This window comes from Pongo abelii, chromosome X (genome assembly GCF_028885655.2).
Source record: "Pongo abelii isolate AG06213 chromosome X, NHGRI_mPonAbe1-v2.0_pri, whole genome shotgun sequence".
Taxonomy (NCBI): Eukaryota; Metazoa; Chordata; class Mammalia; order Primates; family Hominidae; genus Pongo; species Pongo abelii.
In genome coordinates this window covers 9,538,700-9,565,840 of record NC_072008.2, presented here as the reverse complement: position 1 = coordinate 9,565,840, position 27,141 = coordinate 9,538,700, and the positions used below count along the sequence as shown (strand labels likewise).

The 27,141-nt window shown below is 46.1% G+C and overlaps 1 protein-coding gene across 3 annotated transcripts in view; it reads right to left on the bottom strand.

Annotated features, from left to right (window-relative positions):
• TBL1X (transducin beta like 1 X-linked) overlaps positions 1-27,141 on the bottom strand; it is a 256,356-nt gene that overhangs the window by 193,414 nt on the left and 35,801 nt on the right. For all 3 annotated transcript variants that reach the window (XM_054544325.2, XM_054544321.1, XM_054544323.2), the window contains exon 2: positions 24,139-24,208. The gene's annotated coding sequence lies outside the window, so the exon portion shown is untranslated. The remainder of the gene's footprint in view (positions 1-24,138; positions 24,209-27,141) is intronic.

Below are 27,141 nucleotides of genomic sequence, written 5' to 3'. Positions count from 1 at the left end.
GAAGTCATCTAACACTCCTAATAATAGCATTAGGGATTGTTTTTAACACAAAATCTCTTTGGGAAAAAATTATTTTCTCTGCAAAATAGAGGAAAGTGCCTGTCCAAAAATGTAATTTACATAAACATTTAAATGCTGGCCAAGTTGGTATTGTTTTATGTGTCACATATGCTTAAATACCAATGCACGTTTATATTACAGCTGAAGTGAGTTATTTCCTCCTGCTCATAATCAGTTCTTAAACAGTACAAAGTCAAAGGCAAAACAACACTCAGGAGACTATGCAATTTTTCCATTCAAATTTGGATAATTTCTTTTTAAAAAGCAAATCTCTATCATGTAAATCTCAGCAAAAACGTCTCCTTATTAAGCAATTATAGACCATTTGGATACTCCAGGGAAGGTCTAATAACATCTTAATATGTGGCTCCCAGTGTTCCTGCGGTATTTGCTATTACAAGTTAGAGTTACGTGTTCACTTCTCTTATGGAGAAATTTGTCCAAATACCTAGGAAGGCAGGCTCAAAAAATAAAAATAAAAGCATACAGTCTATTGAGCTATTAGGTATACTACTTTAAATATTCAAAACAAGTAAAGTGTGACTCTGACCTCAAGTCTAATGGGAATTTGGAAGGAGAACAAAAACAGCTATCCTCTTAAGACTGCCTACAGGGGACCCATGGTGTTCCGGGTTTCCATGGAAGGTGTGTGGAAAGAGGAAATTTCTCACCACTGAGGGAAATCAAGAATCCCAATAAATCCCACTGTCTTGTCTGTAATTGACTCCCATCTCTCCAGCTCCTGGACCACACCCTGGTCCAAGGAACCATCATCCCTCTGGAATATTCTAATGGGCTCCAACAGCCAACCCACTTCCATTGCCAACTCCCTCCAAGGACAGGTGATCGCTGGAGCCCAGGAGTTCAAGACCAGCCTGAGCAACATACCAAGACTTCATCTCCACCAAAAATACAAAAATTAGCTGGGCATGGTGGCATGGGCCTGTAGTCCAAGCTACTTGATAGACTGAGGCAGGAGGATCGCTTGAGCCCAGGAGATCGAGGCTACACTGAGTCACAATCGTGCCACTGGACTCCAGCCTGGGGGACAGAGTGAAACCCCGTCTCAAAACCAAAGGAAAAAATAAAAAAGGTTTACAAAGCATACATCAAAGAACTGAAAGCAGGATCTGAAGGAAATATTTGTGCAGGCAAGTTTGTAGCAGCATTATTCACAACAGTCAAAAGGTGGAAGCAACCCAGGTATCCATCTATACAGTTACAGGAATAAAGTGACCTATCCATACAATGGAACAGCACTCAGCCTTAAAAAGGAAAGACATTCTGACACATGCTACCACGTGGACGACCCTGGAGGACAGTACGCTGAGTGAAATAAGCCAGTCACAAAAAGACACATAGTGTAGGATTCCACGTATCTGAGGTCCCAGAGCTGTGAAGCACACAGAAACAGAAAGTTGGGTGGCTGCTGGGGCTGGGAATGGGGAAATGAGTGGGTAGTTACGTATGGAGTTTCAGGACTACGAGACAAAAGGAGTTCTGGAGGTTGGCTGCGCAAGAGTGTGAACGTACTTGCTGTTACTGAACTGTACACTTAAAAATGGTTAAAACAGGCCGGGCACACTGGCTCACGCCTGTCATCCCAGCACTTCGGGAGGCCAAGGCGGGTGGATGACCTGAGGTCAGGAGTTTGAGACCAGCCTGGCCAACAGGGTGAAAGCCTGTCTCTACTAAAAATACAAAAATTAGCTGGGTGTGGTGGTGTGTGCCTGTAATCCCAGCTACTCAGGAGGCTGAGGCAGGAGAATTGCTTGAACCTGGGAGGTGGAGGTTGCAGTGAGTCAAGATCGTGCCACTGCACTCCAGCCTGGGCAACAGAGTGAGACTCTGTCTTAAAAAAAAAAAAAAAAAAAAAAAGGTTAAAATGACAAAATTTTATATTACATGTATTTTACCAATAAAAAGAAAAGAAAAAAGCACTATTCAACAAATCATGTTTTTGATATTTTGACAATTGCACTTTTAATCGCTTCCTTTATGATTCTACTTTTATTTTAGAATGTGATTCTGAGACCTCTGCAGCTTCACTCGACTACAGAGAGCCACGCGCACACACAGAAAGGTTAAGGACACTGGTGTAAGGCAAGGGGGCCAGTAAAGGCACACGACCCTTTGAGTCTCAGGCACAAGGAGTTGGCGCTTATTTCCCCTCAAGGGTGGGGCTGGGGGCGCCTCGCTGAAGTCTCTGTCCCCACACTGTGCTGAACCACTGGAGTTTTGAGAGAGTCTTGGGCATCAAGATAAAGGAGGCACCAGAGTGGAGAAAGATAGGACCCTGCCAAGTGTGGGTGACATGGCCCAGTGTGGCCTGGGGTGGGTGACATGACCCAGTGTGAGTGGCGTGGCCTCATATGGTCCAGTGTGGGTGACCTGGCCCAGTGTGGGTGACATGGCCCAATGTGGCCTGGGGTGGGTGACTTGGCCCACTGTGGCCCAGTGTGGGTAATGCTGCCCAGGGAAAGGGGCACCCCCGGTCGCGGCACCAGTCGCTGTTGCTCAGAAGGCAGGGACAGAGGGGCTGGGCAGACTCTGGGGGTTCACAGTTCCGAGTTCCCGGGTGCCCTTGGAAGAGTGCTTCTTTCAAGTGGGGCAGAGGCCAGACGGCATGCGGTGATCAGGGTGAAAGGGTGACAGCTGAAAGGAGTGGAGTCTTTCTTTGAAGAATGACAATGAGGGAGAAAAGCTAAAGCAGGGCAATCAGCTACTGGACTTGGGGTTTGGGTTTTTTTTAAACATAATGCTTAGTTTGTGTTTTTAGTGCTAAAGAGAAGTGGAGAGTCTGTGTAGGGAATGAAGAATAGAAGACAGAGGTGAGAGAGATTTTCTTCCCATACAAAGCCTACAGTTTTTACTAAATCCCAAACCACAAGAACTCTTGCTAACCTCACAAAATTAAACCCATGTTGTCAACATGTTCAGAAAACCTTGCGCACAGATGGAAACTTTCAGATGGTCTTTTCCTTTCCCATGGGGAAATGTCAACAGAGTCGCTGGGGATAGAGAGCCTGATAAGAGCCTCCATTCAAAGGTGGGAGCCTGAGAAAGTGAGTTCAACCGAGGCAGGAGGGACAAGGCGTTCCTGCTGCAGAGAAGTGGGGGCAATGAACTCCACTTCAACTGCTTCTCCTTAGAGCCAGCTTTCCTTCACCAATTAACGAAGAACTCTCGAGCATCCAAGCAAGAAGAAAAATCACACAGTCCCAACCCTCCTGGCGTTTATATAGTCATAATGAGAAACACACAAGCCTGGAATCCAGCACACCAAGTTCTGGGTTGTGGGATACGTGAGCACGGGCCCTGTTCTCCGCCACTGCTCAGCCCTGGCCTTCAGGGAGCTCCTCCCACCTGCTACGGTCAGCCTTCCCCAAGCCATGGGGACTGCAGGTTTTGCTTCCAGAACCAGCCCACTGGGATCATCTGCAAGCCCTCATCTTTCCCTCTCACTCAAGGACCAGAGAGTCTCACGGGCTAATCTGCTCTGTCCAAGACATCTCCCCATATGGAGCTACTGAAATACATATTTAGGCTGGGCGCTGTGGCTCAACACCTGTAATCCTAGCACTTTGGGAGGCCGAGGTGGAAGCATTGTTTGAGACCAAGAGTTTGAGACCAGCCTGGGCAACATGGCGAGACCCCCATGTCTACAAAAGTTAAAAAATTAGCCGGGCAAGGTAGCTCATGCCTGTGGCCCCAGCTACTTGGGAGGCTGAAGTGGGAGGATCGCTTGAGCCCAAGAGGTCAAGGCTGCAGTGAGCCGTGATCGCGACCCTGCACTTCAGCCTGGGTGACAAAGCGAGACCCCATCTCAGGGGAAAAAAAAAAAAAAAAGAAAAGAAGAAAGACAAAAATATATATTTAAAAGGAATAAAATTTAAAATTCAATTCCTCTGTTGCATGAGCCACATTTCAGGTGCTTCATAGCCAGATATGGCTACCAGACTATACAGAAAGTTCCACTGGGCATGTAGTCCTTTTTAGTCTGCTCTGACTTAACCAATTAAAGCTTTGGTTTTGGGGGGTTTTTGTTTGGTTGCTTGCTTGTTGTAGTTCAAACTATAACCGACCCTTGAACAACACGGATTTTTTTCAATAAATACAATTGGCCCTCCTTATGGGCAGGTTCTGCATTCACAACCAAATTCAGATGGAAAATACAGTATCTGGGGATGCAAAACCCACAGACACAGAGGGCTGACTTTTCCTATCAGCAGGTTTTGCGGAGAGGACTGCAGGATTTGAGTGCGCACTCATTTGGGTATCTGCAGGAGGTCCTGGAACCAATCCCCCAAGGATACCAAGCGATGACTGTAATGAGTTCAAATAAGCTCTTAAACAGAAGGCCTTGACTCAAGTACACTAAATGAGGCTACTCTGATTCTAGGCAGGGGTCGTGGGAGGAGGGAGGTCAGCCCTGGCCAGCAGCCTCCCCACCCCCAAGCACGCACTCTCTGCTCCCCAGTGTACAATCTGAAAGCCTGGGTCAGTTCCTGCATCCACTGGACCCACCACCTCTGGCTTTCCCTGCTCCCTTAAAACACCAAGACCTTCACATTAGTCATCTCTAGGCAAAACTTTTTAAGAGAAATCATCTTCCTTTCTGCTTCCAAAGGTTCCACGTTTATGACCTTCCCATCTGTTCTGCTCCTTTTCCAAGGCTAAACCCTCAAAATCTCCCTCCTGCAAAAAATACGCCCCCTCCCCCCATTCTTTATCTTATCTCTTTAACCTCTTTTTTTGTTCCCCGTAGAAACAGGGTCTCCCTCTGTCACCCAGGCTGGTGCGCAGTGGCACAACTGCAGCTCACTGCATCCTCCAACTCCTGGGGTCAAGTTATCCTCCCACCTCAGCCTCCCGAGTAGCTGGGATTACAGGTGCATGCTACTATGTCCAGCTAATTTTTGTATTTTTTGTAAAAACAGGGTCTCTCTATGCTGCTGCTACCCAGGCTGGTCTCCAACTCCTGGGCTCGAGCAATCCTCCTGACTTGGCCTCCCAAAGTGCTGGGATTACAGACATGAGCCACCATGCCTGGCCCTCTAGAGCCTGTTTAACTCAACCACAAGTCTCCCCTACTGTAAAAAAATCCTTCCCCTACACCAGCTTCCCTGTCAAATGCTGTTCTACATCTCCCCTTATCTGCAAGGAGGACCACTCCAAGGAGAGGTGTTCCCCCAATACCCCCATCTTTTTAGCCACTATCCCATTTATTCCATCTTCAGCCAGCCGCAGATGCACTGCCCCTACCCTGGAAGCCAACATGGATACTATGGCCCCTATGTGCCAAGGACACCTCTGCAGCCCTGATAAGTCTAGGTCTCCTCTCGCCTCTCATCAATCTCTGCTCACTCTTCAGGATCTCTTAGGGGCACACCCTTCCAAGGAACTCCTCCTCCTCCCATCTCCCAGGTCTCTAGCCCCAGGCCATCTCTTCAGCTCTCAGCCCCATTTCAAATTCCTATCTCCAGAGCTCCCTTTTTACACCTCTGCCTTGTGTCTTCCAACTAGACCACCGTTCCTCGGTGGGGGGCGGGGGGTGGTCAAAGATCTGTGCTACTTATTCTGGAAGAGGAGGTGCTTGGTAAATAGCCGCTAAATCCAGCACCAAAGTTCTGCAGTGTAAGTGGGATTTGCCTCCTTTGGGTTTTCCATGCACATATTCCAGTTTGTGGCTACATAGAAGGAAGGTGCGGGGAGAGGAATATTTAGAGCAGCAGGTAATAGAAACCAGGGGCAGATGAAATCGTTCAATGACGAAGGAAGATTACAGTAATCAGCCCCACCCACAACTCCGACTGCCAGAACACTCATTGAAGAACACCTTCTTGTAAGCTCTGCTCCTACCAAGAAATACTCCAGGCCAAGGAGATCCAAGGGCCACATGCCCATCTCCTCCAAGTTATTTTTAGATCTTGTCAGAGTAGGACAGGAGAAATGAGAGATTTCCCACTCCACAATTATTCTGGCAGCTTTTAAAGTAGGTTAGCATGAAAAATCATCTGGGCTGTCACTGCCGCTTTTGAATTCTAGCTAATTTTTATCCCCGTTCCTCCAACCCCCTCTCCTTGCCACTCCCCCAGCAGCAGAGGTACATGCCTGCAGCTGAATGCCTGGAGAAGTCAAGAAAGAAAATGCGCAAAGGCAAACCAAGGAGGCCGCTTCCCAAAGACACCGGAGCCACTGTAAAAAAGATCCTGCCTGCCTACTTCATGTCTCAAAAAGAAAACATGTTGAGAGAAGAAATTTTCAAATGACAGTGCTCTCTAAATTACAAATGGGATACAGCCCAAGTCTTCTTTTGTTACTTCCTCAGAAATGTTTTTCTCCTAGAAACTATGCTGTAAAGAATAGGGTCAAATTCCCAACTAGCCTAGAAAGGCTTTTTAAAGCCCACAATGTAACTGAAATGTACATTTGCCATGAAAAATATACAAGTAGGCCGGGCCCAGTGGCTTACACCTATAATCCAAGCGCTTTGGGACAATGCAGTGGGAGGATCGCTGAGCCCAGGAGTTCGAGGCTTCAGTGAGCTACGACTGCACCACTGTACTCCAGCCTAGGCACCACAGCAAGACTCTGTCTCTAAAAAAATTAAAATAAACTAAACAAATATATATGTGTATGTATATGAAGTATACCATACGGTGGCAACTGTACATTGTCGCATTCCATGTCTCAACCACAATGTTACTGAGGGGAATGTGTTCCATGTACCATGGACAAGACAGAAACCACACGGCATCTCCTTCACGTGTTATCTCCCTAGTCCAGACTCAAGGAGACACAACCATCTAAAATAGTGAACGCAAAGGCAGGAAATGTGTCAGCACACTTCATATGTATGTTAAGCTGGCATTGCACAGAAGGCACTAGAATGTAGCTAAGCACCAGGGGAGCAGAAGCCTGTCCATGTAAAATCCCAGCTCCACCACCTCCTACCCATGGGCCCTGCCTTACACGTCAGCATGGACAGTCTGCGTGTGTGGCCACCACTCTGGTTCTATGATAACGGGGTAAGGAGGGTCTTCAGGCTGAGTGGCTCTCCGAAGCTAACACCAATTCCCAAAAGATTGTCACCAACAACCCCAATTTCTGGGTGACTGAGGAGGATACAGAAAAAGGCCATGAACAAAGGTCATCTTTCAGATGACCCAGCCTCCTCTCTTCTCATGCCCTGCACAGAGGTGACCCACACCTCCCTCATTTCATGCAACAGCCCTTGGGCTCTGTCCTCTGGTCGCAGCTGTTATAGGACAAAGCCAGCAACAATCCCTTCCAATCCGGAGGTATAAATAACTGATAAGGTTTAATGTATTACCTCTCCCAGGACTATTGGCACTTTAACTGGGACAAGACTTCACATCAAGTAAGTGACTCTCGAATTGTGAAATACCAGGCTTCTGCAAGCAAGGCAAGACGAGAATAGGGTGGAAATGAAGAAGGGATCAGGAGAGGTGAAAATCCAAGTCACACCACCAAGGTGGTACGTGCCTTCAAGCACTCAGAACTACACGCTAGTTCTGCAGAGGACCAGAGAGCAAATATCTTAGGCTTCGCAAGACAGACAGTGTCTGTTGCCATGGTTGCAACACCCCTTGTAGTGAAAAAGCAACCATAGAAAATATGTCCATGAATGGGCATGGCGGAGCTCCAGTAAAACTTTATCTGAATGTCACATCATTTCCATTTATCAACAACGTACTGTTTTTTTTTCTCTTTTTTTTCGAGACAGGATCTGGCTCTGTTGCCCAGGCTGGAGTGCGGTGGCATGAACATGGCATGAACATGGCTCACTGCAGCCTCGAACTCCTGGGCTCAAGCAATCCTCCCACATAGCTGGGGCTACAGGAGCACTGCCACCATGCCTGGCTTTTATTTTATTTTATTTATTTTTAGAAAGGTCTTGCTATGTTGCCTAGGCTGGTCTTGAACTCCTTGGGCTCAAGTAATCCTCCCACTTCAGCCTCCCAAAGTGTTGGGATTACAGGCATGAGCCGCCGCTCCCAGTCTCTTTACTCTTTAAACATGTAAAACTATCTTCAGCTCGTGGCTTCTACCCACAGAACCATCCACTCATGCACTCCCCAGGGCACTGTCCTGCAGAATCCTGACTGAGTGGTGCTATGAATTATCAAGGAAACCCTTCTGGCATTTGGAGAAGCACCAGGGTGCCCTGAAAAGCACACGGCTTTAAAATCACACTGGCCCACCTGCCACCATTCAGCTCGCAGATCTGCAGTTCAGAGTTTGGGGACCTGGCATTTGTCACTGCCTTGGCCTTAGTTTCCCAAGTTATAAAACGGAAAGAGTCTTTCTAGTGATGTGGATTTGCTATGCTGGCTTGAGTGCACCTAGGGCACTGCCCTGCAGAAGGCAGATTCCTGAAAAAGGTCCCTGCTATAATACTGATTCTTTCTGTCTTTATCTCCCCTTGGGGCTGGGTTACATTCCTGCCTGGGCCTCGGAGATCGGGGTTTGGTGTCTGTTTGGGGATCTGACCATGGCACTGAGAACACACAGGTGTATGGGAAGGAATCCACAGTTCAAAGAGCAGAGGGTCAAAGGCAGGGCAGGCTACTCGGATTTCCTCAAAGAACACATACAGATATTGGCCTTACCCTCTTGGCAGGTCCAGCTCTCAAACGTGCAAGAAACTCGTTCCTGCAGGCTCTTCCTCTCGCCTTTCCTGGCCTTGTCTCCGGCCCTATCTGACTATCTCTAGTCTGTCATTACCCACCCTGGGTGGTTCCTTCCTACCACGTTTCTTCTGCTCTCCCAGAGACTGTATAGTATTCAGTTTATTACGAAGATGTTTTACAATTCCTACTTTGTGCTGTAACAAAATAGCAAGACACATGTTTAGATAACATGTCTCAGGACCCAAAACTCTGATTTTTTTTTTAACTTAATGTGCAGTTTCAGTAATTCCTTTCTTATTTGAACTAAGCACCAGGTCAACTCTACAAAGCTCACAGCAAAACTGCTGAATATCAGGAAATATGAAATGACCTCCTCATGTGGTAAGCTTTTTTTGAAAAACACTTTTAACCAGCAGTATGCTTTTCATTTTGCTACATCATGCTTTATGAAGGGGACAGTCGTTCCAATGACTTAAAACGATGGGCTTCCAATCATTTCCAAGCAAGAGTCATTGGAGGGCAACACAAAGACTGGTTACCCAATTGCACCAAGTGTGTTGTCAATTTCCCTTGCATTCTCCCTAAATGCTCCGAAAGGAAATCACCTATGTCAGTTTTCATCAGCGATGATAAAGAGGACTTGAGGTATCAAGTATTTCCCCACCCTGAACAGTGAGATGGATGCTTGAGGAGCTGATGCTTGGCCAGTGTGCCTGTGGCTCTCTCTTTATCTCTATCTGTGCTGGCCCTTGAGAAAGGCTGCATTTTCGCTTATCTTCCCTCTGGTATGTGTACTCCCCTCTTCTAAAGGGCTGGAGCACATTCAGCTCAGCCACTTATCTCTTGCTTTCTCTCTTTTGTTTTATTTTGGAGAAGGAAGCGGGCAAAGGCGGCGGGGGAGAGAAAAGAGAAAAATACAAAAGAGATGACACCACCCCACTTCCTCTGATATCAACCATGGTTTCACTGCTCGTCATGGACCCTTGGTTCCTAATTGTGGCAACACGGAGATAACAGGCAGGGACACACTTTCTGGAACCAGTGAATCTGAAACTGCTATCTCCACAATGACACTGACACTATGTCCGTGCACATGAACCGGCTGTGACCACACTAGATTACAGGAAGTATTTTGAGGACATGTACAAAAACAGTGGTCCTGAACCCTTTTTTGACAGGTTTATTGAGATATAAAACACATGCCATACAATGGACCCATTTCGAGTACAACTCAACAACTTTCAGTACCTGCAGAGTTGTGCAGCCACCATCAGCACAATCAATTTCAAGAATTTCCATTAACCCTGTACCCTTTAGCAGTGACAACCTCTTACCCGCCTAAAGCCCCAGTCCTAGGCAACCACTCATCTACTTTCTGTCTCCACAGACAGATCAAACTCTTTTTCGTTTAGCCAAAAAGCCTCTATAAATGTTGGACAGGCTCCTTGGCATCGACGACACTCACAAATAAATTCTCAGTCTTATCATATCTCCCTTGTGCAAGGCAGTAAACGAGCCTGGCTTCGGTTTCTACAAGTCACGCAGGCTTCTGCAATTTCACTCCATGCCTCACTCACAAGAAGAGCTTCCCAATCCCCAGACCAAAGGAAATTGCGCTGAATTCTTGACCAGTGCATGTCCAGATTCCTGGACGGGGATGTTCGATGATCTGGCTCTGCTACTGAGGTCAAGGGCTGCCACCTCCTCCTCCACACTCAGAGTTACAGAACTCTGGGGTGTTTGCCATTTCCAATCTCATCGCCTTCTCAGCAAGAGGTGGGAAAGAAAAATCATTCTGCCACATACTGTGCTGATGATGTTGGGTTCCTGTCTATTATGAGTTTACATTTTGATTCTCCTAGTAAGGCGACTAACTGGCAAACAGGCCAAGCAGATCAGAAGAAGGAATTCCAAAGGGAGGTATATATGGCATTAATTAATGTAAAACACAAGATGATCGTCACTTGAGGGAGAAAAGTTGTTTTATCAGTTTATAAAATAAGGACTATAGGAACTTAGTAAGTGGATCCAAGGCAAAGGATTTCAGGTTGCAGTAAGTTGGGTGTTATTTTTCCCCCCTCCATCAGTCTGCCTGGAGCTTAAAAGGGAAATGATTTGTCTCATTTCAGCATCAAAAACAAAAGGAGCACACCCCATACGCACATGAGCAGTACACACATCACATTTTAACTCCTGATAACATCTGCCTTCCTGGGGGTTGTCACCAACGCTCCCACCTCGGCCTCCAAGAAAGTCAAGGAGCTCCTCGCCAGGTTGTTAGCCCTGGCTCGCTATGAGCTCTTCTGCTCAATCCTCCATCTCATTATAAACTCTTCTGCTCAATTTATGTTCTGCTGACATTTGGAAATATATTACTGACTCTCATCTTTAACAAGCAACTTACAAATGAGTATACGCAAAAAGGGTGAAATCCAAGTAAGGGCTCCAAGGCTAGATAACTGTGTTGCACCAACGTGGATTTCCTGGGTTTTCCTGCTCTATGATCCTGTGAGATGCCACTACCCTTGGGGAAAGCCAGTAAAGGACACAGTACTGGGATCTGACAGCACTATGTTTGCAACGCAGTGTGAATGTGTAATTAATCAAAAGAAATCATTTAAAACAAAAAGTAAAAGAAAATGTTAAAAATCTAACACAGTCTCTGTTACTGGGGAACCCTCCTGGGGCTTTGGAGAACAAAACATGGCAAACCCAAGGGACACACATGAACCCTAGAAAGGTCAATAAAAACTAAGTGCAACAAACACAGGCAATGAACCAGGAAATACCTCTCTGTAACCAGCAAGGAAATAAAGGTCTTCTATTGGATTAAGACTCAATCTCCTGCAAATTAAAAAAAAAAAAAGTCACAGTGTCATGTGGGGTTTTTTTGTTTTGGGTTTGAGGGGGTTTTGTTGTTGTTGTTGTTATTGCCAGGTAACTGGCCTCCGGTCTTCCTACACACAAGAAGCAAGTGAACTACAGTGTACCCTAACTTCAACACTACTGACACTCTGGGGCCAGGTAACCCTGTTATGGGGGCTGCTCTGTGCACTGTAGGATGCTTAGCAGCATCTTTGGTGACACAGTTTGGATGTCTGCCCTTTCCAAATCTCACAGTGAAATGTAGTGGGGTAATCCTCACTGCTGGAGATGGGGCCTGGTGGGACGTGTTTGGTTCATGGAGGAACCATGGCTTGGTGCCCTCCCCCTGGTACTGAGTGAGTTCCCTCAGTTTATGCAAGAGCTGATTGTTTAAAAGAGCCTAGCCTTCCCTCTGTCTCTTGCTCCCTCTCTTGCCATGTGAGACACCTGCTCTCCCTTTGCCTTCTGCTATGAGCAAAAGCTCTGAGGCCTCCCAAGAAACCAAGCAGATGCCGGCACCATGCCTGTACAGCCTGTAGAACTATGTGCCAAATAAACCTCTAAATTACCCAGTCTCAGGTATTCCTTTACAGCAACAGAAAACTAATACACCTGGTTTCTATTCACTGGATGCCAGTAACACTCCCTCCCCAAGTTGTGACAACCCAAAATGTCTCCAGACTTTGTCAAATGTCCCCTAGGTGCAGATCACCCCCAGGTGAGAAACACTAGTCCAGGGAACAAACATCTATTGAATCCAACTGGCAAAAATAACAGGAGTCTAAAATTTACCGGGTACCTCCTACATGCCAGGCAGCCTTCCATGTGGATTCCAAGTGGACGAATTCAGTGAATCCTCCCAAGGATCTGATAAGCAGGTGCTCTTAGGATGTGCAAAGAGGTAACTAAGGCAGAAAGAGGTTAACTTGCCCCAGTCGGGAAGCAGATCCCTCCAAATCTTCTGCACCCCCCACTGGAGTGCACCATCAGGCCACCTCGTGAGGGGAATTTCTGCTTGACTATACTCGTCAGTAGAGTCTAAGTTCAACGAAAACTCAAGCAACAACCTGGGTTCGTTTAATATGACTTGCTACCTTGTCCAGTCTAACAAAACCCAAAGCATTGACTCCTTTTAACTTAAAAAATAAAAAAGCAGAGAGGTCATCATAGGAATTAATGAGGGATCTTCCTGCACGTGTAGCATGCTTTGTTTGTTTCCTCAACTGTGCCGAGACTCTGGGGACTTCCTCCAGGCACCTTCATTTGTATTCAAAATGCACAATCCCAAGGCTCGGTTCTCGGAATAAGCAGAGGAAAGGAGCCGCATAAGGTCCTGGAAACACATGAACAGGCACCCTGTGGTTGTAGGCTCAAGGGAAAAGCGAAGACCACGCTGGTTTTTCAAATAAAGGGGGCTAGGAAGCCGTCTAGTCGCTTGATCAGCAACTCCAACCTGATACGGAACTCAATCTTTCCCTGAAAGACTCACGGGAAAGGCACTAGGTGTCTGTGTTTCAAAAGACTTACACTGGCCGGATGCGGTGGCTCATGCCTGTAATCCCAGCACTTTGGGAGGCTGAGGCGGGAGGATCACCTGAGGTCAGGAGTTCAAGACCAGCCTGGCCAACATGGTGAAACCCCATCTCTACTAAAACCACAAAAAATTAGCCAGGCGTGGTGGCACACGCCTGTAGTCCCAGCTACTAGGGATGCTGAGGCAGGAGAAACACTTGAACCCAGGAGGCGGAGGTTGCAGTGGATCATGCCACTGCACTCCAGCCTGGGCGACAGAGACTCCATCTCCCAAAAAAAAAAAAAAAAACTTACACAGAGAAAGCCTGAAAGCCCACAAGAGCAATTAGCAAAAGGAACCCTGACATAACAAATACAGTGATGTCCAAAGACATTAGCAACCAGGTAGCTAAGCTCAGGGGGTGCTACGTGTCATAAACTTGAAAGCTCCATTGGTTATGAGTAACACACATGTAGGTGCTACCACAGGCAGCTGGTGGGCATTTCAACCTTTCTCTTCATATCTATGATGAATTCATGGATACCCAAAACAGTGAGTTTCCATTTAGAAAAAGGAACCCCCTTGGCACACATCAACGATTTCACTGTCATCAAGATAAATGTTAAGGCCAGGTGTGGTGGCTCATGCCTGTAATCCAAGGTGGCTCATGTCTGTAATCCCAACACTTTGGGAGGCTGAGGCAGGAGGATCACTTGAGACCAGGAGTTAAAGACAAGCCTGGGCAAGAGAGACCCCATCTCTACAAAAAAATAAACAAAACTAGCTGGGAGCGGTGGCATGTGTCTGTAATCCCAACTACTTGGGAGGCTGAGGTGGGAGAATCACTTGAGCCCCAGAGGTTGAGGCTGCAGTGACCTGAGTTCGCGCCACCCCATGCCAACCCAGGCAACAGAGCAAGACCCTCTCAAAAAAGAAAAAAAAAAACAGATAAATGTTAAGAAGTAGACAACCTGCCCTCATTTTCTTCCCAAATGTCTATTTCATCTCAAAAGCATCCATCGGTTTTGGCCTTTCAAATAGTCTTCACTATTAAACTTGGACCAAAACTTTAATTGCCAATGTCATTTCCAAAGTATGATGTTGCAAACAATTTCACTACATAATTCACTGAGAATTGAGAAGTACCAACTGTAACTGTGAGCTGGAAAATGATTAAAATGTGTACAAAACGGACAGAAATAAAACGTATTTAAGCTATGTTTGGAAGACAAATGCCAACCCATCCTCCAGGGGTAGAATTTTTAAAATCTTCTATTTGGAATCATAGAATACTGGTGTCTTATCTTCACCCACAGCACATCCCACAGGGGTTCAGGTTGTCTTTCTGATAAACCCTAATTAACTTGCGTCTCAGGTGGTCACATGGCTTCCACTTCTTGTCATCAGGTGAGCTGATATTGCAGGCGCCACATCTGAGGAGAGAACATTTCAACCCACAAGCCAGGCAAGCCATTCCCTAAAACACATTCTGGATTAGAGAGGTTAAATCTCCTGCATGCCGGCGGGTCAAATGTGCAGAGGGGAAAAGAATGAAAGAGCGTGATTATCACCATCCTGAGCCCTCTTGGCTTTTACAGTTTCTCTGTTTTAACTCCCATGAGTACTGACTCAGCACTTCTCAGTTCCATGGAAGGACTTCATGGAAGGACTTCACTTACCAAATCCAATGCTTGGCCTTTTTTCTGTAAAGGGCCAGAGAGTAAATATTTTCTACTTTGTGGGCCACACAATCCCTGTACTTACAAGTACGTATTCAACTTGGCTGCTGTGGCAAGAAAGCAGTGATGTTAGTCAGGGCTGTCCAGAGAAACAGTGCCAATACGGTTTGTTTATGTGTGCGTGCGTGGATGGATGGATGGATGGACGGACAGATGGACAGATGGACAGATTCTAAGGAACTGGTTCACACAATTGTGGAGGCCGGCAAGCCCAACCTTTCCAGAGCAGGCCAGAGACCCAGGGAAGCGCAGACGTCACAGTCTCAAATCCAAAGGCAGGGTACTGGTAGAATTCCCTCCTCTTTGGCAGACCTCAGTCTTTTTCTAAGGCCTTCAACTGATTGGATGAGGTCCACCCACATTATGGAGGTCATCTGCCTTACTCAAAGTCTACTGATGTGTTTCTTTCATCTAAAAAATACCTTCACAACAACATTCCTAAGTACCTGACCAAATATTGGAATACCGTGGCCTAGCCAAGTTGACACATAAAGTTAACCATCACAGCAGCCAGAGACAACCCATGAATGAATGGGCGTGGTTGTGTGCCCAGTCTGGACACGGCCCCTTGGGCCACAGTCTGCTGGTGCCTGTTGTAATCCATCCTTCAGACAGATGCCAGTTTTGTCTTTCTAAAGCACCTGTTCAAAGGTTTTTAATGGTTTCCAGGACCTAAAGAAAAAGCCCTCCTCCTCCCCACCCAACTTCTTGGATTAGTCCAGTGTCCAAGGCGTTCCACACACACAAGCTCCGCACTAACTGCAATCCAAATCCCACTTACCCCAGGATACAATTTCTCCACTCCAGTCAAATCTGTCTACACTACGGTCCAGGATTTCTTACCTGTGGCACTGTAGACATTTAGGGCTGGATAATTTGTGGGGGGCTGTCCTGGGCAGTGTAGGATGCCCAGCAGCATCCCTGACCTCTACCCACCCAATGCCAGTAGCACCCCCACCCCGTCAGCTGTGACAACCAAACTCTAGATGTTGCCAAAAGTAAAACAAGAGATGTTAGGGTGTGGTGATTATACCGCAATTAAAGCTAGAGGGAACGCTGTCAGTTCCTGGGCCTTCATTTGCTGACACAGAAGTGAGGGTGTAGCTCTCTAGAAGCAACTCACAGTGTCCATATCATTCATAACACAAGTTACAGCAAGGACGGCACTTTCCTGCCCTCCACACACACAGCCAACAGTACAGTCGACACAGACTCGCAGCATGCAGGGCCATCTCTGATAACTCAGAAAATGCACGCCATTAACAGTGACAGCAAAAAATCATCCACTAAAAGCAATTCTAGACCAGGCACAGTGGCTCATACCTGTAAACCTAGCACTTTGAAAGGCCGAGGTGGGCCGATCGCGTGAGCCCAAGAGTTCGACACCAGCCTGGGCAACATGGTAAAACCCCATCTCTACAAAAAATACAAAAATTAGCCAGGTGTGGTGGCATGTGCCTGTAGTCCCAGCTACTCGGGAGGTTGAGGCAAGAGGATCACTTGAGCCCAGGAGATCAAGGCTCCAGTGAGCCATGATCACATAACTACACTCTAGCCTGGGTGACAGAGTGAGACCCTGACTCCAAAAAAAAAAAAAAAAAAAAGCGATTCTATACATAGAAAATGATGCTATCTGGGGTCTCATACTACCCATGTGTCTGACTTCATCCAAGCGTTCTTTCAGGCAATGTACTAGAAATCTTTTTTTTTTTCTTTTTTTTTTTTGAGACGGAGTCTTGCTTTGTCGCCTCAGCTCACTGCAACCTCCGCCTCCCGGGTTCATGCCATTCTCCTGCCTCAGCCTCCCAAGTAGCTGGGACTACAGGCACCCGCCACCACGCCCGGCTAATTTTTTGTATTTTTTCTTAGTAGAGACGGGGTTTCACCATGTTAGCCAGGATGGTTTCGATCTCCTGACCTCGTGATCCGTCCGCCTTGGCCTCCCAAAGTGCTGGGATTACAGGCGTGAGCCACTGCACCCGGCTTTTTTTTTTTTCTAAAAAAAAAAAAACAAAAAACAAAAAAACAGGATACATGTGCAGAACGTGCAGGTTAATTATAAAGGTATATGTGTGTCATGGTGGTTTGCTACACCACCCTAATTAGTAGGGTGGTACAGCACTCTACTACCTAATTAGTAGCACCATCCCTACTGACCCTCATAGTTCCCTCCCCTCATCCCCACTCCCCAACAGGCCCCGGTGTGTGTTGTTCCCCTCTCTGTGTCTATGTGTTCTCAGTGTTCAACTCCTCCTTATGAGTGAGAACATGCGGTGTTTGCTTTTCTGTTTCTGTGCTAGTTTGCTGAGGATGACGGCTTCCAGCTTCATCCATGTCCCTGCAAAGGACATGATCTCATTCCTTTTTATGGCTGCATAGTATTCCATGGTGCATATGTGCCACATTTTCTTTATCCAGTCTATCACTGATGGGCATTTGGGTTGGTTCCATGTCTTTGCTATTGTAAATAGTGCTGTAAGAAACATACACGTGCATGCATCTTTATAGCAGAATGATTTTTATATTCTTTTGGGTATATATCCAGAAATGGGATTACTGGGTCAAATGGTATTTCTGGTTCTGGATCCTTGAGCAATCGCCATACTGTCTTCCACAATGGTTGAACTAATTTACATTCCCACCAACAGTGTAAAAGCGTTCCTATTTCCCCACAGCCTTGCCAGCATCTATTGTTTCCTGACTTTTCAATAATCGCCATTCTGACTGGCATGAGATGGTATCTCATTGAGGTTTTGATTTGCATTTCTCTGATGATCAGTGATGTTGAGCTTTTTACCATGCTTGTTAGCTGTGTAAATGTCTTCTTTTGAGATGTGTCTGTTCATATCCTTTGCCCACTTTTTGATGGGGTTTTTTTTTCTTGTAAATATGTTTAAGTTCCTTGCAAATTCTGGATATTAGGCCTTTGTCAGATGGGTAGATTGCAGAAGTTTTCTCCCACTCTGTAGGTTGCCTGTTCACTCTGATCATAGTCTCTTTTACTGTGCAGAAGCTCTTTAGTTGAATTAGATCCCATTTGTCAATTCTGGCTTTTGTTGCAATTGTTTTTGGTGTTTTAGTCATGAACTCTTAGCCCATGCCTATGTCATGAATGGTATTGCTTAGGTTATCTTCTAGGGTTTTTATGGTTTTGGGTTTTACATTTAAGTCTTTAATCTATCTTGAGTTAATTTTTGTATAAGGTGTAAGGAAGGGGTCCAGTTTCAGTTTTCAGCATATGGCTAGCCAGTTTTCCCAGCACCATTTACTGAATAAGATCCTTTCCCCATTGCTTGTTTTTGGTGGATTTGTCAAAGATCAGATGGTTACAGATGTATGGTGTTATTTCTGAGGTCTCTGTTCTGGTCCACTGGTTTGTATGTCTGTTTTGGTACCCATACCATGCTGTTTTTGTTACTGTAACCTTGTAGTATAGTTTGAAGTCAGGTAGCATGATGCCTCCAGCTTTGTTCTTTTTGCTTAGGATTGTCTTAGCTGCACGGGATCTTCTTTGATTCCATATGAAATTTAAAATAGGTTTTTCTAATTCTGTGAAGAATGTCAACGGTAGTTTAATGGGAACAGCATTGAATCTATAAATTACTTTGGGCAATATGGCCCTTTTCATGATACTGATTCTTCCTATCCATGAGCATGGAATGTTTTTCCATTTGTTTGTGTCCTCTCTTATTTCCTTGAGCAGTGATTTGTAGTTCTCCTTGAAGAGGTCCTTCACATCCCTTGTTACTTGTATTCCTAGGTATTTTATTCTCTTTGTGGCAATTGTCAATGGGAGTTCACTCATGATTTGTCTCTCTGCTTGCCTACTGTTGGTGTAAAGGAATGCTTGTGATTTTTGCACATTGATTTTGTATCCTGAGACATCACTGAAGTTGCTTGTCAGTTCAAGAAGTTTTTGGGCTGAGATGATAGGGTTTTCTAAATACAAAATCACGTTATCTGCAAACAGAGACAACTTGACTTCCTCTCTTCCTATTTGAATACCCCTTCTTTCTTTCTCTTGCCTGACTGCCCTGGCCAGAACTTCCAATACTATGTTGAATAGGAGTGGTGAGAGAGGGCATCCTTGTTTTGTACCAGTTTTCAAAGGGAATGCTTCCAGCTTTTGCCCATTCAGTATGATATTGGCTGTGTCTCTTCCAGGTTTTGGTATTGGGATGATGCTGGCTTCATAAAATGAGTTAGGGAGGAGTTCTTCCTTTTCAAATGTTTGGAATAGTTTCTAAAGGAGTGGTACCAGCTCCTCTGTATTTCTGGTAGAATTCAGCTGTGAATCCATTTGGTCCTAGGCTTTTTTTGGTTGCTAGGCTATTAATTACTGCCTCAATTTCAGAGCTTATTGGTCTATTCAGGGATTCAACTTCTTCCTGGTTTAGTCTTGGTAGGGTGTATGCGTGCAGGAATTTATTCATTTCTTCTAGATTTTCCAGTTTATTTGCATAGAGGTGTTTATAGTATTCTCTGATAGTAGTTTGTATTTCCGTAGGGTCAGTGGTAATATGCCCTTTATCGTTTCTTATTGTCTATTTGATTCTTCTCTCTCTTATTAGTCTAGCTAGCAGTCTATCTATTTTGTTAATTTTTTCAAAAAACCAGCTCCTGGATTCAATGATTTTTTGGAGGGTTTTTTTGTTTCTCTTATCTCCTTCGATTCTTCTCTGATCTTAGTTATTTCTTACCTTTCGCTAGCTTTTGGATTAGTTTGCTCTTGCCTCTCTAGCTCTTTTAATTGTGATGTTAGGGTGTTGATTTGAGATCTTTCTAGCTTTCTGATGTGGGCATTTAGTGCTATAAATTTCCCTATTAACACTGCTTTAGCTGTGTCCCAGAAATTCTGGTACATTATCTCTTTGTTCTCATTGGTTTCAAAGAACTCCTAGATTTCTGCCTTAATGTCATTATTTACCCAGGAGTCATTCAGGAGCAGGTTGTTCAATTTCCACGAAATTATGTGGTTTTGATTGAGTTTCTTAATCCTGAGTTCTAATGTGATTGCACTGTGGTCTGAGAGACTGTCTGTCATGATTTCAGTTCTTTTGCATTTGCTGAGGAGTGTTTTACTTCCAATTGTGTGGTTGATTTTAGAATAAGTGCCATGTGGCACTGAGAAGAATGTATATTCTGTTGATTTGTGGTAGAGAGTTCTGTAGACTTCTACTAAGTCTACTTGATCCAGATCTGAGTTCGAGTCCTGAATATCCTTGTTAATTTTCTGTCTCACTGACCTAATACTGACAGTGGGGTGTTAAAGTCTCCCCCTATTATTGTGTGGGAGTCTAAGTCTCTAAGAACTTATTTTATGAATCTGGGTGCTCCTGTATTGGGTGCATATATATATATATTTAAAATAGTTAGTTCTTCTTGTTGAATTGTTCCCTTTACCATTATGTAATGCCCTTCTTTGTCTGTTTTTATTTTTATTTTTGTTGGTTTAAAGTCTATTTTGTCAGAGACTAGGATTGCAACCCCTGCTTTTTTTTTTTTTTTTTTTTTTGCTTTCCATTTGCTTGGTGAATTTTCCTCCATCCCTTTATTTTGAGCCTGTGTGTGTCTTTGCATGTAAGATGGGTCTCCTGAATACAGCACACCGATGAGTCTTGACTCCTTATCCAATTTGCTAGTCTGTATCTTTTAATTGGGGCATTTAGCCCATTTACATTTAAGGTTAATATCGTTATGTGTGAATTTGATCCTGTCATCATGATGCTATTTGGTTATTTTGTACATTAGTTGATGCAGTTTCTTTGTAGTGTCATTGGTCTTTATATTTTCATGTGTTTTTGCAGTGGTTAGTACCAGTTTTTCCTTACCATATTTAGTGCTTCTTTCAGGAGACACTGCAGGGCAGGCCTGGTGGTAATAAAATCCCTCAGCATTTGCTTGTCTGGAAAGGATTTTATAGGAAGCTTAGTTTGGCTGGATATAAAATTATGAGTTGAAAATTCTTTTCTTTAAGAATGTTGAATATTGGCCCCCAATCTCTTCTGGCTTGTAGAGTTTCTTCTTCTGTAGAGAAGTCCATTGTCAGTCTGATGGGCTTCCCTTTGTAGGTGACCTAGCCTTTCTCTTTGGCTGCCCTTAGTTTTATCCTTCTTTCGACCTTGGAGAATCTGATGATTATGTGTCTTGGGGTTGATCATCTCATAGGGTATCTTAATGGTGTTCCCAGCATTTCCTGAATTTGCAGGTTGGCCTGTCTTGGTAGTTTGGGGAAGTTCTCCTGGATAATATCCTGAAGTGTGTCTTCCAGCTTGTTTCTATTCTCCCCATCTCCTTCTGGTACTCCACTCAATCATAGGTTCGGTCTTTTTATGAGGTCCCATATTTCTGGTAGGCTTTGTTCATTCTTTTTTCTCTATTCTTGTCTGCATGTCTTATTTCAGCAAGGTGGTCTTCAAACTCTGATATCCTTTCTCCCGCTTGGTCGATTCAGCTGTTGATACTTGTTTATGCTTCACGACACTTGTGTGTGCTTCACAAAGTTCTCGTGCTGTGTTTTTCAGCTCCATCAGGTTGCTTATGTTCCTCTCTAAACTGGTTATTCTAGTTAGCAATTCCTCTAACCTTTTATCAAGGTTCTTAGCTTCTTTGAATTAGGTTAGAACATGCTCCTTTAGCTCATTGTAGTTTTTTATAACCCATCTTCTGAAGCCTACTTCTGTCAATTCATCCATCTGATCCTCCATCCAGTTCTGTGCCCTTGATGGAGAGACGTTGTAATAATTTGGAGGAGAAGAGGTACTCTGGCCTTTTGGGTTTTCAGCATTTTTTCATTGATTCTTTCTCATCTTCGTGAGTTTGTCTAATTTCAGTCTTTGAGGCTGCTACCCTTGGATGAGATTTTTGTGGGGACCTTTTATTTGATTGTTGTTGTTGATGCTGTTGTTGTCACTTTCTGCTTGTTTTTCTTTGAGTAGTCCAGTCCCTCTTCTGTAGGGCTGCTGCAGTTTGCTGGTGGTTCACCTTCAGGCCTTACTCACATCTGATTCGCTCCCATGCCTGAAGATGTCATTCAAGGACGCTGGAGAGCAGCAAAGATGGGTGCCTACTCCTTCTTCTGGGACCTCTGACCTCAAGGGGCACCAACCTGATGCCAGTAGGATCGCTCCTGTATAGGGTATCTGACAAGCCCTGTTGAAGGCCCTCACCACCCAGTTGGATGGCACAGGGAGCAGGACCTGTTTAATGGAGCACTCTGTCCCTTGGTGGAGAGGGTGTGTTTTGCTTGGGGGAAACCCACCCGTCTGGGCTGTCCAGATTCCTTGGAACTACCAGGAGGAAAAGCTAAGTCTGCTGGTCAGCAGAGACTGTGGCCACCCCTCCCCTATGGGCTGAGGTCCAGGAGATCCGAATTCTGTCCCTTAGCCTCTGGCTGGAGTTATTGGAGATCCTGCAGGGAAGCCCCCCCCCACACCCCAACTAAGAAAGGATGCGTCGGGATTGGGCCTGAGGAGGCACTCTAGCCGCAGACTGCCACAGCCAGTGTGTTGGGCTGTGGGGACAAGTCTTGGGACCAAGCTGTCCAGCCTCCCTGGCTCTAGCAGGGGAAAAGCGTAGCCTGTAGCTATAGAAATGGGTGCCACCCTTCCCCCTGTCCACGGAGCTTAACATGTTAGGCAGTTGCCAGTGCCAGTGCTGGCTGCTACCCCTCCCTGCGGGAGTTCAAAGGGCTTAGACAGCAGGCAGCTGCAGCTGGTACTGGTCACCCCTCCCCGAGGAGTTTGGTAAGCTTAAGCAGATTCCAGCTGAGAGGCTGTAAGAATCTGTGTGTTCCGGGGCTGGGACGCGAGGCCCCAGTGGCATGGGTTCACAAGTGGGATCTTCCAATCCGTGGGTTTCACAGTTCTGTGGAAAAGCAGTTTCCCCGGCTGGGTAGCGCGCTCACTCACCGCCTGCCTTATCTGGGGTGAGGGGGTTCCCCTTCCCCATGTGACTCTCAGGTGGGCCGCCACACCACACTGTTCTTCCTTCTCTCTGTGGGTCACGCCAGCCTTCTAGTCAATTTTGATGAGAGAACCCGGATACCTTGGTTGCTGATGAAGGATTCACACGCTTATTATGGTCTTTTCTGATGGGAGCCTCCGAACACCGTGGCTTCTAGTTGGCCATCTTGGCCCCGCCCTCCGTAAAATGTTTTTAAATTCACTGATTTGAGTTCTGGAGACTTGGAAGTCCAAGATCAATCAGCCTACATGGTGATGACCTTCGCGAGTTCTGCAGGCTGAGAAGTTCACAATTAAGGCACCAGCAGGATTGATTATTTGGTGAGGGATGTTCTCTGATTCCTTCCAACATGGCACCTTGTTGCTGTAGCATCCAGAGGGCAGAGGGGAGGAACACTGTGTCTTCACATAGCAGCAAGTGGAAGGGCAAGAGACTAGAAATCTTAATTCTTTCAAAAAAGCTTTAGAAAGGTCTTGAACAGCAGAGATGAAAGAAATAAAAATGGTCCCTGCCCTCTAGGAACTTACTATGTGTTTACATCCACGAAGCAATTGGAGAGAGTAGTCTATTAGGGACATGGCTTTGGAGCAAGACAGAAATGAATGTGAACCCCAGTTCTGCTCCTTGCCAGCTGGTAAGTACCCCATGTTTCTGGAGGAGAGGTTCTACATGTATGGGAAGAAAGGCGAGAAGCTCAGCAGCCTGCACTCAAGACTAGCATCATAAGCAAAGCTGGGCGGGAGGAGCAGGAACACCAGCTGCCTGCACAGGCACTGAGCAGAGAAGATGAGATGGACACATAATGGGTGGCCCCGTGATGGACAGCTTAAACTGGAGGAGGCATTTGACTGAGCAGCCAGTGAGGAAGCAGGGCTGGTTTTGAGCAAGACAAGTGTGTAAGTGTGAAGGAGATCCACCTGTCTATCAATTTTCTGGGTCCACAAAAAAATGTCAAAAGAAAACAGGTGAAGTTACATTTAATAATACATTCTATTTTACTCCACGTATCCAAGTGATCATTTCAACATGTAAACTGTATTACATTATCAATAAGATATCTTGCTTTCTTTTTGAACTAAGTCTTTGAAATCCAGTGTGTATTTTATACTTCTACAAGGCATCTCAATCTAGACTGGCCACATTTCAAAGCACTCCACAGCCACATGTGGCCCATGGCTACCATACTGGAAATTGCAAAGCTATAAGGCAACAAAATTATCCAAGGAACTCCCAGAGGAGGCTATAGGCTATGGGAGAAGGGGCGGAGGGCGGAGGGGAGGAAATCTCACAGGAAAGAATTTCCAACAAGGCAAGAAGAGGGAAGTAAAATTTGCTGTACCTTTCACGGTGGGCCTGGTGCTCTGCGAGGCATCTGATATGGTATGATTTTCTTCCACCCTCACGGAAATCTGGAAGAAACAGTAAAATAGCAGCAGTGTCACATACCTGAAAACAGCATAATAGTACGTCAATAATAAAGTCAGTATTATCCCATTTTGTTGTGCTAAAAACAAGGCATGATGAGGTTCACAAACCTGCAGGTGGCAAGACTCGGCCCAGGGCATTCCAAAGCTCAAAAGTCCCTTCCTTGTCACCAGGGGGACCCCAGAGTCCACCATTGCAGTAGCCTTTGGCATTAGCTCCCTGAACTGCAACAGTGGAGAAGGCAGCCCCCAGGGGTCCTCACAGGTCACCATGGTCCAAGGAGCAAGAGAAGCACAGCTTTGCCATCTCACTGAGGCCCAAACTCAATCATCAAGCTGAGTCCCTCACCACAGCCCAGTGCCACAAGGTGCTAAGCTCACCCATGTTCACAGTGACTCTTCTGACGATGGATGCCAACAATAGTATGTTTTGCACACTCACTCTGAGTGACATGGGAATAGAGAACTTTGCATGTATTGCCTGTCAAACTCCAAAGTCAATCAAGACAGATGTTACTATGCCCAACTTGCTCTCGGTCGCACCACTAGGATGGGTGGGGACTGAAACCCACGTCAGTCTGACTGCAAAGTCCTTGTACTTGACCCTTATGCTATGAGGTCTCCTCTCATGACCCCTTGAAACAGTCCTGTGTACTGTCCAGCTAAACTGTCCTACGTGGTGAGAAGAAAATGAAAGAGGATTGGGGCATCCAGGGCTTCCCACAGACTCGCAGAGCTTCTGGATGTTAGCCCTACTGACATTTGAGGCCAGGTGGTCTTGGTTGTTGTGAGGCCGCCCTGTGCACTGTGGGATGTTCAGCAGTATCCCTGCTCTCCATCCATTAGATGACAGTAGCACTCCTTAACCCAGTGTGACAACCAAAACTGTCTCCAGACATTGCCGAGTGTCCCCTGGGGAACAAAAATTACCTTTCTGGTTGAAAAGCAATGCACAGAAATCCCCCACCTTCCCTGGCAGATGTTAGGATGGGTTGTGCATGCTCTGGGCACAAGGCCCTGCCACACTCAAGTGTCTCAGCTCCCTCACAGCACTTGCAAGATTCTCAATTCCCACACCACCGCTACTGCAGGAGCCCCAGGAGGGGCACCCACCACAATTGGGTAGGTGCAGGTTCTGTTTGGAGAGTAGTTTTTTTTTGTTTGTTTGAGACGGAGTCTTGCTCTTGTTGCTCAGGCTGGAGTGTAGTGGCGTGATCTCGGCTCACTGCAACCTCCGCCTCCTGGGTTCGAGCCATTCTCCTGCCTCAGCCTCCCGAGTAGCTGGGATTACAGGCACCTGCCACCACACCCGGCTAATATTTTGTATTTTTAGTAGAGACGGGGTTTCATCATGTTGGCCAGGCTGGGCTCGAACTCCTGACCTCAGGTGATCTGCCCGCCTCGGCCTCCCAAAGTGCTGGAATTACAGGTGTGAGCCACCGCACCCGGATGCTTTTTTTTCCTTTCTTTTTTTTTTTTTTTTTTTTTTTTTGAGACAGGGTCTTCCTTTGCTGGCCAGGCTGTAGTGCAGTGGTGCCATCATGGCTCACTGCAGCCTCCAACTCCTGAGCTCAAGTGATCCTCCTGCTTCAGCCTCCCATGTTGCTGGGACCACAGGCATACACCACCATGCCTGGCTAATTTTTTTAAGAGATGGGGTCTTGTTATGTTGCCCATGCTAATCTTGAACTCCTGGGCTCAAGCAATCCTCCCGTCTCAGCCTCCCAAAGCACTGGGATCACAGGTGTGAGCCACGGCACCCAGCCAAGAGCAGTTCTTTTTTTTTTTTTGGAGATAGGATTTTGCTCTTGTTGCCCAGGCTGGAGTGCAATGGCCCGATCTCAGCTCACTGCAACCTCCACCTCCCAGGTTCAAATGAGATTCTCCTGCCTCAGCTTCCCAAGTAGCTGGGGTTACAGGTGCCTGCCACCACGCCCGGCTAATTTTTGTATTTTTAGTAGAGACGGGGTTTCACCATGTTGGCCAAGCTGGTCTCGAACTCCTGACCTCAGGTGATCCACCTGCCTCGGCCTCCCTAAGTGCTGGGATTACAGGCATGAGCCACTGCACCTAGCCAGAGCAGCTCTTAAGAATTCTGACATCAAATGAAACAGCCTTGACTCAAGATGACCATGCGTTCTTTCTGGGGTCAACGTTTGTCCCTTTATGTGATGATCTTGGCCAGCTTGTGGCTGAAACAGGATGCGAACATTTTAATTGGATGGCCCCCTTGACCAGCAGTAATAGTTCTGTTCCTCTCTCGGCCTCACAAACATCAGCGTTTTTTATTCACTCTTTCCCCTTTCTCCTCCGACCTATCCCTATGTGGCTGCCCACTGGTACAATGACGAGTAACTTCCATTACCAGGGACAGCACTCTCTTTCATCTTTTCATTGTCTTTCCCCTCCCTGTAATGACTAGCGGGTGAGGTCCTCAGGTCGCATCAAGGGCGAGCGGGTCTCTAGCATGTATGTGACTCTGCAATGGACAGCGGTGGTGACAAACATCTCAATCTATGACCCTCTTTCAGGGGTTCTGGGAAGGACACTGATCACGTTGGCATAGTCTAGCCACAGACAATCAGGACACCCAACCATGAGAAAGGGCAGTGGGAACCAAGGAACACGTAAGAAGGCTCTATTGCACCATGTTAATGTCAGTGACCAGGGCTGTCCACCATTCAGCCACAGCCTGTCACCCATGAGCGCCTCCACAGGGGCTGCTCCTCAAAAAAGCCACTGCACTGCTCTCTGCATCAAGGGAGCCAAGGAGGCAGAGCCTGCTGGAGGGGAGACATTCCAGAACCCCTACCCAAGCCCAAGACCCCAAGCAAGGGGGGCGTCTCCCTGGGCAAAGCAGCCTGATAGATGTGGAACACAGCAAAGCCTCCTCTGTCTCATCATTAATGTCCCAACTG